Source organism: Mastomys coucha, unplaced genomic scaffold, assembly GCF_008632895.1.
Source record: "Mastomys coucha isolate ucsf_1 unplaced genomic scaffold, UCSF_Mcou_1 pScaffold18, whole genome shotgun sequence".
In the NCBI taxonomy this organism is placed as follows: domain Eukaryota; kingdom Metazoa; phylum Chordata; class Mammalia; order Rodentia; family Muridae; genus Mastomys; species Mastomys coucha.
Window position 1 is genome coordinate 35,953,604 of NW_022196900.1, and position 11,768 is coordinate 35,965,371.

The window sequence follows — 11,768 nt, forward strand, 5'->3', positions numbered from 1 at the left end:
CATCTTAGCTGCATATTAATAGCCTAATGCATTTGAATCATTTTAAAGCTGAAACCTTAGAGATGTTTTTCTTTTTGTTTCCTGGGCCCTTGTTTTTAAATTTGAGACAAATACCTAGAGAAGGCCACTAAACATGTCACCAGGACCACTTTATAAATGTTTCTCATAAAAAAAAAGAAAACAAGATTATAGTATAGAAAAGTATTTTGAATGTTTCTGGAAAAACAAATATTCTTCATTTTATTATTTTAGTAATTCCTGTTTATAGAGATCTTATTGGGGATTTTCACATGTGCTGGACATGAGATTGGAGCTGGATACAGAGATGAACAACATATGATACCGGCCTTGGCACTGAAACACTAACACTTCATAACTTTTGAACAAGATGTGAGTTTTACAACATGTACCTGGAGAGACTTATATGTCCCTGTCTATTCCTTCTGTCATGTTCTAAAGTATCCACACACAATGGTCAGAGTCACAGGTGTCCTGCTGTGATCATGAGGTTTCAAGACATATGGAAAAAACCAAAAATCCTACAGTGTTGAAGAATCACAGCCAGAACTTCTCTGCTTCCATCTGAGGGCACTGTTCCTCCCTCTTGACATCTCGTATGAGCTACATATTTGTCTTCTTTTAAATCCAGAGAAGTTCTGTGTTTTCTGTGCTTTTCAAAACAACTTCTTTGACAAAAATAGACTAAAGATCTTGAATTTATTCTTCAGTTAGCTTACTTACTTCACCTAGAGTTATCAAACCAGTTATAAGAGGAGATGGAGCAAGGCCAAGCAGATACATGCCAAGCAAACTAACCTGGAGTGAGGGGCAGATTCTTTATCGACTCAAGTGCTACCTTTCTTCCTAAGCTGTGGGTTGGTATATGTGTCCTCTGGAACCCTTGGAAATATGGAGATAAGAGCAGAGTATTTCTCAGATACATGGCCACAAATCATAAAGGATAGTAATATGATTGCAAAAATCATCTCAGAACAGTTGATACAATATGTTTCAAAACTAACTTATATTATATGTTACATGTGCTTCTTTATTACAATTTAACATAAAAGATCACAGTCATAATGTTTTCAATATTTCCATAGGTTACTCTTTAATTCACAATTTTAAAAATATTTAATTTTAGTGCTAATTAGTGATAATGTAATAGAATGCCTTTTTTAATCAAATTTATTAGGTCTTCTGAATTCTATCAAAGGTTCACTAAAGAACTTCTATTCCTGCCCTTTAAAAATAATATACATTGATCCACATAAAAGGCAGGCAGTCTTACCACTTTATTGACTGGGTTTACATTTACACTATTAATGTCACACTGAGTTATTTTAATACATGTAAATTAGGATCATTCTCAAAATTTACACTTATGTTCAAAATTCCTTTATTTACCTTTTTCTTACTAAGCATGATACTAGCTAGGAACTTTCTAGATATTGCTTTTCAAACAGAAGGTTCTTATAATTCAGAAAATTAATCCCAACTTAACAGAACTACTCTTTGTGTTGTACATAATAATAAATTAAAGGTGCTATACCTCTTGGTTGCAAATAATCCACTCACCAGCTAGCACTATGGACCTTGGCTAGGGAAAAATTAATAAGAATAAATTTATCACTTAAAATACAGAGTCTAAGTCTCCTAATTCCTATATTGTTAGTCCAAACCTCATTTCTAACTCTCTAAAAATTACTGATTACTTCACTCACAATAAAATTGTTTTATGAGTTAATGGGTTCCTCTGATAAAGTGTTAAAATAATAGCTACTTTCTTGCTGCCTCTCAAATCCTATCTGCACTGTTTAGGTACATTCTGTTGATTCTTCATCCTCAAACTTTGGAAAATAGTAACAAAAGTAAGGCCTGATGTACAAAAAAGTACAGTCATTGTTTAAAATTAGACCACCTAAGCCAGGGGACATATGGAAGAGGTTGTTAACCACAGGAATACATGGAGTTTGGGGGGGGGGGGATACTTACTTGACCTTGGATGTTATTGATGTACAAGTTCTCCTAGTTGTAATTATTTATAAAAGTGGATGATATACACAGCATTGTCCACTTAATATTTGCTAAGGCATCTTTCACTGTTTTCTTCAACATAACTTTTCTATTAATTGTATTCACATTGTTAGCTGAGGATGTGTGAGCCTTTTACAATCCCCTTGGAAGTGCATTTGGCCAAGTTTTCATTTCCTGAAACATCTGAGCCTCATTAATAGTAGCTACTTCCCTAAAGAAACTGACCTGAGTTTTTACCTAGAGCTTCCGAGCCTGCAATAATGAACATGTGAAAGAATCTTCTAGGCATTAGTATTAAGGTCATCATTAGAGACAGGAATTATATCATCAAAAATTATAATAGCAAAAAAAGAACAGGACAACAGATGAGTAAAAGAGGAAACTGTTGTTTAGGAGGAACCATAAAAGATTGGGTAAAATAGATGCTTTTAAACTTTTTAGCTTATTGTTTTAGAAGAGTGTAGGTTTGGTTAATTTAACTTTTAGGTAAAGTATAGGAGCATATCAGCTTTAAAAACTAAACCATATAATGCAAGTAAATGTGTCAATGTCTGTTTAGTTGCATGTTGATTTTTAAATCTTTTTATTAAAATCATGTGCACTATATTTTTCTCGGCCTAATAAAGTATGCTTGTGGAAGCTTCCACTTACACCATCATCTCAGTGAAGAGGCAGCCTACAGAATAGCATTAAGTCTTTATCATCTGTACATCTGACAGAGGGCTGGTGTGACGACTGTACAAATAATTCACAATCCTAAACACCAGGAAAAATAAAGTCAGTTAAAAATCAAGGCCTGAAACTTATGATGGATATTCCTAGTTGTCAAATTGACACGCCTAGGAACATAGACCTTAACTGCGGGATTTCCTCCATCCTATTGGCCTATGGACATAGCTGTTTGGCATTTTCTTGATTGTTAAATGATAGATGAGTGCCAAGCCTATGTGAGCAGCAGCATCCTTGAATAGGCGGGTCTGATCTTTATAAGGAAAGTAGCTGAGCGGAAGCAGGAAACCAAGTCAATAACCAGTGTTCCTCCATGGTTGCTGCTTCAGTTCTGGCCTTGAGTTTCTGTCTTGGCTTCTCTCTATGATTGCATATCACCTATAGGCCAAATAAACCCTACCCTCACTTATGCTGCTTTTAGTCAGTGTTTTATTACAGCAACAGAAAGACAACTAGGACAGTAATTGATACCAGGAGTATGGAGTGTTGCTGTAATGAACTGGACCATTTTCTTGAGAAAAGATTGCGAAGAGATTTTGAAGCATTGAGCCAGAAAAGACCGTTGGGTGCTCAGAGATTAATGAACTGTTGTGAGAGCTTGAAAGATAATGCTGTGAGAAGTGTAGATGATGAGGCCTGGCTGGTAAAGTTTTAGAAAGAAGTCTGTAAATTCCTCAAACACTGGACTTTCCCTGTAAAATTTTGTTGTTGTTGTTGTTGTTATGACTTTGTGTTTTCTAGCCAACTGGGAGTGAAGAATCAGTTGTGGTTAAGAAGAGATCAGATGACTTAAGTAAAATCTTTGCTTTACTAGGACAATGGGGTAATGGTTAACTGCTGCTGATTAAAGGAGCTGTGACCAGCATCATTCAGGTGAAATCTTCTGGTGGGTATTTTCTTAAAGTCCAGATACAGAAGATGTGGTCCAGAGAGGAGCAAAACTTGCATTTCAATCATACCAAGCTGGGCATGTAAGAATCTCCCATATAGTATGGATTTTGAAGGCATAAATGGTTCATAGACAGCACATGAGGATTAACACTATGTGTCATTGTCTAAGTCCCAACAGAGAGACAGAATGCCATTAATGAGCCTAGGTTGCAACCTTGGTTGCTGTGGTGGATCAAGAACTGAATGGGTCATGGAAAGCAACTGAGGCCTGGTGCTACAAAAGCAGGGAGAGGCCCCTGTGAAGTTTCAGCCACAGTTGAAATGCAGACCTCAGCATATTGAAAATGCCAGAACCAGGCAGCATGTGTATAGTAGAGGATTGCAGGTTCGATCAGCAATAGGAGGAGAGGGCCTCGGCCTTGTGAGGGTTCTGTGCCCCAGTGTAGGGGAATGCCAGGGCCAGAAAGTAGGAGAGGGTGGGGTGACAGGCATGGGGAGGTGGGAGGCAACAGGGATTTGTTTTTGTTTGTTTGTTTGTTTTTTGGAGGGGAAACCGGGAATGGAGAAAGGTACATGTAAATAAAGAAAATATCAAAAAAAAAAAAAAAAAAAAAAAAAAAAAAAAAAAAAAGAAAATGCCAGAACCATATAGGATAGCCACCAACACAGTGACAGCTATGTTGTGGAGCTCAGTGGATCTAACCAGACAATCTATGTGCTTTGCATGGCAGAAATGGTGAAGTGTGTCTGCATGAAGCTTTGGATTCCATCAGATCAATGACAACTTCCAGATGCTAGAACTGACCTAGGATTTATATACTTTGAGTTTGGTTTTCTGATTTAGTTTTCTGATTGGAACTTTTCTTCCTTTAGAAGAAAGAAATTATGTCACTTATTTTTGATTTTATAGAAGCCAACAATTGAGAGACTTTGAACTTTTGAAGAATCATTATATATTTAAGGCATTAGAATTTTCTAAAGACTTCTGGAATTTTTTTTAAACCATTTTTAATTCGAAAAACATTTCTTTTCATACAGGATCTTTTGATCTCATATATATATATATATATATATATTAAATATATATTTATATTTCCCTCAATTCCTACCAGACCATCCCTACTACAAACCCATCCAATTTTATGGGTTTTCCTCTTTCTGTAAAGCAAGCAAAAACAAGAAACACATACCAAAAAGTGTCCATAGAAATGAAACTCAAAATAAACGATCAAAAAAATAGTACTACAAAAAATGTTCAAACAAAGTAAAATGAGACAAAATGTCTACAAATATCTACTGAGTTCATTTTTTGTTAGCCAGATTTCCCTGGGCATGTGGCTTGTGCTCAGATGTTCTTAATGTACTCAGTGAGAGTCTATTGTAGGAAAATTATTTCCACCTTGTCTGTAGGTGTCAACTGCAGATAGCTTCTTGGTTAGGAGTGGGAACTTGTCTTCACTTCCTCATCTCAGTGCTTGACCTCCTCTGTCTTGAACCTATGATGTTTTATACATGCTGCCACAGTCTCTTTAAGTCACACAAACATTTCACTTTAAGCCATACCCTCTCCTTCTTGTTTATTCCCAAGGCTCTATGTTAATATCATAATATTAAACACTGATTTATAAGTGTATCAGTCCTGTTGAGTCTGGAAGGCACTGTTTTCTTAGAGTCATCCATCACCTCTAGCTATTACACTATTACCATCTTCTCTTCCATTTAGTTTCCAGCCTTGAGGGAAAGATTTTGATGAAGATCTCTCGTTTGGGTTGAGTGTTCCAAAGCATCTTACTCTCTGCACATTGTCCAGTTGTGTGTCCCTGTGTTAAATCCCATCTACTACAAGAAGAAGTTTCTGTAATAAGGTCTGAAGGAGGCACTAAAACTTGTGCTGTATTTTATATTACTATGTAAACTTGAGTTCTTGGGAACAAACAGGAAAGGAAAGGGTACGGCTTAAAGTGACATGTTTGTGTGGCAAGTTGACAAAGGATGGATCTGTGATGGTTATTCTTGTTTGTCAATTTGACACACCTGGGAAGAGGGAATATTAATTGAGGAATTGTCTCAATGAGATTGGCCTATGAGTGTATGTAGGACAGTTTCTTGATTGCTAGGTGGTGGAGGATATACAAGACCATGTAAGATAGTCCATGTCCAAGACCTTGAGAAGACGGGCATGATCTCTAAGAGAAAGGTAGTTAAGCAGAAGCAGAAAGCATGTCAATCATCAGCATTTCTCTATGGTCTCTACTTCAGTTCTGGCTTGCAGGTTCTTGACCTGATTGTCCTCAGTCATGGACTATGATGTGGAAGTGTAAGGTGATATAATCCTCTTCTTCCCCATGTTGCTTTGGGTGAATGGTCTATCAGAGCAATAGAATGCCCAACTAGAACAAAATGACACAGAATTGTCAAAAGCCAATAAGTATTTTAAATTTTTCACCATCTTTAGCCTCCAGGAAAATGCAAACTAAACTACATTGAGATCCCATGTTATCTTGGGCAGAAAGGTTAAGACTAATAAAGCAAAGAACAAGAACAACAAATTCTATTAATGTTTTGTGGGTTGTTTTTCCTTCCAGTGCAAAGCTTCCAGAATAACAACTCTAGGACTAAAACATATTTACAAATACCTAATCCAGGTAGCTAGGCTCATTCCCTGGCTAGCACATAATTTAATATCCTGTTTATTCTAATCTAAATTCTGCCATGTGACTGGATATCCTCTGTTCAGCTTTCACATGTTTATCCTCCTTCATGTCCCAGGGCAAATCCTCCTATGTTTAGCTCTGTTTTGGAATCCTTTCTGCCTACTAGATGTCCCACCATCTATTCTACACATTCCTATAGGCTATAAGGATTTCTTCTTTTTTTCTTTTTCTTTTTTAATTGACTGGTGATGCATCCATACCATACACAGTGGGAACAAACATTCATTTTTTGTAGAAGTACAGCCACTATGGAAATTCGTGTGGAGGTTTTAGAAAACGTTAGAAATAGATCTACCATATTATCCAACAGTTTTATTCCTGGACCTATTCCCAAAGGAATCTCTATATATTTTTCCACAAACATACTCCATGTTCATTGCTGCTCTATTCACAGTAGCCAGAAAATGGAAACTGCCTGGACACCCAAAAACTGACAAATGGATAATGAACTATTGTTAATATACCCAATGGACTATTATTCAGCTGTAAAAGAAAATGAAATTCACTAGTAAATATGTGGAACTGGGGATGATCAGTCTGACTGAGGCAACCCAGACTGGAAAGACAAATACTTCTTCTTCTATTGCATACATGAATGCTACCTTCAAATCTTGTGATCAGTATGTTTCATTTCCAATAGCAATTGGAAACTAAGAAGGGGCTATCGGTCAGATTTTAAGAAAGGGGATGGAAAGCAGAATAGAAAGGGGAGAGAGGAACAAAAGAACAGGAAGGGGTAAATGGGTAGTGAAGGGCAGGGCAGGGCAGGGTAGGAAGGGTATAAGGAAGGATGACTAATAATAAAGTCCTCTTAAAATGCCATATCAAATGTAAAAAGACAGTATTTCTTACAAAACACTTCCTAATATTTTCTCTCTTCCTTTCACTTAAGCTTTTGAACACTTGATTCTAGGTGATTGGTACTTTTGGGAGAGATGTAAGAAGTGCTAACTTGTAGGAAGTAGGTCCCTGTTGTAGGAAGGGGGGCTTAAAGAGTTTGTAGCCCCTAGCCAGGCATGGTAGTACATACCTTAAATGCCAGTACTTGATCTTTGTGAGTTTGAAGCCAGCCTGGTCTACAGTGAAAGTTCCTTTTTCAAGAAACAAACAACAAAAACAAAAAAAACCAAAGCCATAGCCTGACCCCACTTCCAGTTTGTGTCTCTGCCTTCTGACTTCCTGATTACAATTGAAGTTGTGGTTGCTCAGTGTCCTGTTCCTGCTGCCAAGCCTGCCAGTTGACACTGTGTCTCACTATCCTCATGGATTCTTATTCCTTTGAAATCATGAGCCCTAATAAACTCTTCCATAAGCTAAAACAATCTCTCTCTTCCTCCTATGCTCCCTCTCCCTCTCCCTCTCCCTCTCCCTCTCCCTCTCCCTGTACCTCTCCCTCTCCCTATCTGTAGCTGCCAGTGGCCATGGGTTACTTGATTCCTGAAAGGAATGCTGGGACTGAATGAGGGGATGGTGAGAGAAGAATGAGACCAAGACAAAGTTTCTGATCAAGGCCCAATGTTTTCTTGAGTCTGATCTTATAAAGGGGGGTCCCTCCCCCACTATACCAAGATCTTGTCACATTGTCAGGATCTCATCAGGAAAATAGACTCAGCCACATGGCAGGTAGTCACTTTTTGTAGGAAGCTACAGATGTAGCAGAACAATAGACTTCACCTAGGTTGGAAGACTCCATCCTAGGTGGGCTAACTGGCTGTAGCAAAGACAAGGCAGGATTCAGCTCACTCAAGGCTGAGGTGAAGGCACAATTCCTCCCTTTTTATTTATTTAAAATTAGCTAGACTGGGGCATAAGATTTACTTATGCCCCATGGTCCTACCTGGGAATTATGGTGGTTGGCAGCTTTGTCTGTCTTCGGACTGAGTCTATTGGACTCTCTCTTGCCTGTCCCGGATGTCGTGTGCAGCTTGTTTGTGTTTATTTGCACAAACACGACCTTTTAGTGTATATTATGAACAAACACGCCCTCTTGAAACATGCCTCTGTCTTAGGTTGATAAGAGCCATAGATTCAATCAACTGTCTTGATTGCTGACTCTCATAGCAAACTTTTCCCATTTAAACCAAAGCCACAATATGCACTCAATGCATTTCTTCAGAACGATGAATAACTGCCCTATCTGAGCTTTTCTGAAGGTGAGCCAGTATGGAAGCAAATGACCTGCTTGAAATACAAAGTCAAAAGTTAAAAGCAACAGGATTAAAGTTGTCTGTAGGGATGTCACAAGCACTAATTCTGTTGCAAATTAGCAACCATCAGGCCCAAGCTCTGGCCTCCTGGTGTCAGTGTCAGGTAGGTGGCTTTGGAAACCATCAGAAAAACAGTTACTTCTCAGGAAATAATGGTAAGAGCCAGGTAAGCTGGATGATAAAGACTTTTAGTTATCTTCATAATTGGAATCTCCAATATTGGATTTATTTCTAGACCAGCCCATGATTGTGTTATAATAACTAGACACATTAAAGGAAAGAGAAGAGTCATTAAAATTCCTCCTTTTGATTAATTTTTCTATGTAAGTTTCCACAGTCTCTATGTTCTCTGTCCCACAAGGTCTAAAAGCTTGAAGCAAGGCAGCTTGTCTAATCTGGGACATAGGCAAGCAAAGGTGGGTCAAGAGCATACACCCAATGCAGGTTTCCTATCACCATTGTCGGGGCACTCAGCAAGATCACAGGTCAGCATGTAACACCAATCACTCTGGTACATTCTGTGGAAAAAACACAAACATTCCCTCTTCCCCATATTAAATACCTGATCAGAATCATGACATATGCCAATAAGTGGATCCTTCCATCTCACCTAGAGATAAGTACACCCAGTTGTAGGATACTATAGTCAATCAACAGAGAGCTCCTTGACATCCAAATTTTAAAATTTTAAAAATAAAAAGCATGATTTAAATAATGTGCACAGGGATATAATTCCCCCTTTTAATTTGTCTTTTAAAAGCCAATTTTTGAGAGTACAATGCACACATTCAACAATTCCTTGTCCCTGAGAATTATAAGGAATCCCAGTAATATGGGTAACATTAAATTGTTGATAAAACATCTCAAATGCTTGACTGTAATAGTTCCATTATTGGTTTTAATCTGTTTTTGAACACCAAGCATAGAAAAATAATGTAGGCAATGATTACACTTTTAGTTGCTTTTCTTGTTAAGGCAATTGCAATTAGGAAGCCTGAAAAGGTACCAAAAATCATTTGTGTATATTTTATTTTTCTAAAATCAGAAATATGAGTATCCATTTGCAATAATTGATTAAGTATAAGTCCTTGAGAATTAACACCATTACATGGTACAGGTAGGAATTGAGAACACGTCTTTATAATTTGACATGCACATTCTCTAAAAATACCAAACTATCATCTCAAGCCATTACTATTTTGATGATGTAAAGAATGAGATTATATGGCCAATTGTTCTTGTATAAGGCCTATAATCTGCCTGGGATAGAAATAAGCTGTGGTATTGCCTTAAGGGGGTCTTAAGATGCAGTCCAGAATGAGTTCTTAAATGTACAAACACAGTCCTTTAAAGGAGCAGTACTTTCTTTTAACTTGAGTTATATATGCATAAACAATTGCAAAATTTGAGAATTAGCAGTGTCTATAAAAGAAATAATTTCAAGCAATTGTAAACCCTGATATATATATGTATATGTAAATGTATGTATATATACATATATGTATATATGTATATATATGTCATATATATATTGGGTATCATTATACAAATTTAAAGCTTGCTTTTAGCACTTTAAAAACAGTGACTACAGCACATAGTTCAATTATTTGTGCTGAAGTAGAGGGAAACACATGAGAATAAACATGTGATCTAATCACATATACTTTGTTCCCATAGAAGGGCTGTTTATAAATATAATAGATACATTCTTTATGGGATGTATAAAAAATTTACAGAAAATACAAAAGCATACATACAAACAAATTTTAACAACTTGTCTTTTGCAAAATGATTATCAATTTTGCCTAAAAATTTACTATGCAATAGGCCAAATATCAATCAATATTTTGCAATAACCAATTTAATTACTGTTTGAAACAAGGAAAGATGTCTCATCAGGTTTTTAAGACATTCTTTCTGAAATATATTCATGACTCTATCCTACAATTCTTTAACACCACAGCAGCTACATAACAGGATGTTAAAACATTACTTGGAGACAAAGAAAGATGAATCCACATCAATGTTCTCTTTTGACAAAGAGAGACAAACATCCTGTGCGCACATTGAATAACAATAACTAACATTTGATTAAAATTGATAACAATTGATTACAGAAGCTTCCTCTACTTTCTGCAAAGCTCTTTGTCTCTTACCAGTTAATTTGCATCCCCCTTGACAATATCCAACAAAGACTTAAGTCCTCCTGTGGTGAGCTTAAGATGAGGTCTTAGCCAATAAAAAGCTCTTGGAAGCTTTTGAAAATAATTAGAAGTAAGCAAATCATCTTTTCTTCCTTCAATTTTACGTACCACAACCCTTTCTAGGATATAACTGAGGCCACAAATATTGAAAAAGATATTGCCTCTGAAACTTTTCTGGAGCAACCACTCCAAAATATTTAAAGCTCAGTGTGTAAGAGCAAAGGTAGTAATATTCCCCTTCAGATTGATTAGCTAATACAATATTCTCCAAATCATAAACAACATACACTGAAAAATTCAAAGTCCTAGATTCTTGTATTGAAGCAGAGAAAAAAAAAACTTTTTTTTTGTCCTATTGACAGTGTCTTTTGCCTTACAGAAGCTTTGCAATTTTATGAGGTGCCATTTGTCAATTCTTGATCTTAGAGCATAAGCTATTGGTGTTCTGTTCAGGAAATTTTCCCCTCTGCCGATGTGCTCGATGCTCTTCCCCACTTTCTTTTCTGTTAGTTTCAATGTATCTGGTTTGATGTGGAAGTCTTTGACCCACTTGGACTTGAGCTTTGTACCAGGAGATAAGAATGGCTCTATTTATATTTTTCTACATACTAACTGGCAGCTGAGCCAGCACCATTTGTTGAGACTGCTGTCCTTTTTCCACTGGATGGTTTTAGGTCCTTTGTCAAAGATCAAGTGACCATAGGTGTGTGGGTTCATTTCTGGGTCTTCAATTCTATTCCATTGATCTACCTACCTGTCACTGTACCAATACCAAGCAGTTTTTGTCACAATTGCTGTGTAGTAGAACAAATTAAAGTCCAGAATGGTGATTCCACCAGAGGTTCTTTTATTGTTGAGAATAGTTTTGGCTAACCTGGGTTAATTGTTATTCCAGATGAATTTGCAAATTCTTCTTTTCAAGTCTGTGAAGAATTGAGTTGAAATTTTGATGGGGATTGCATTGAATCTATAGATTGCTTTTGGCA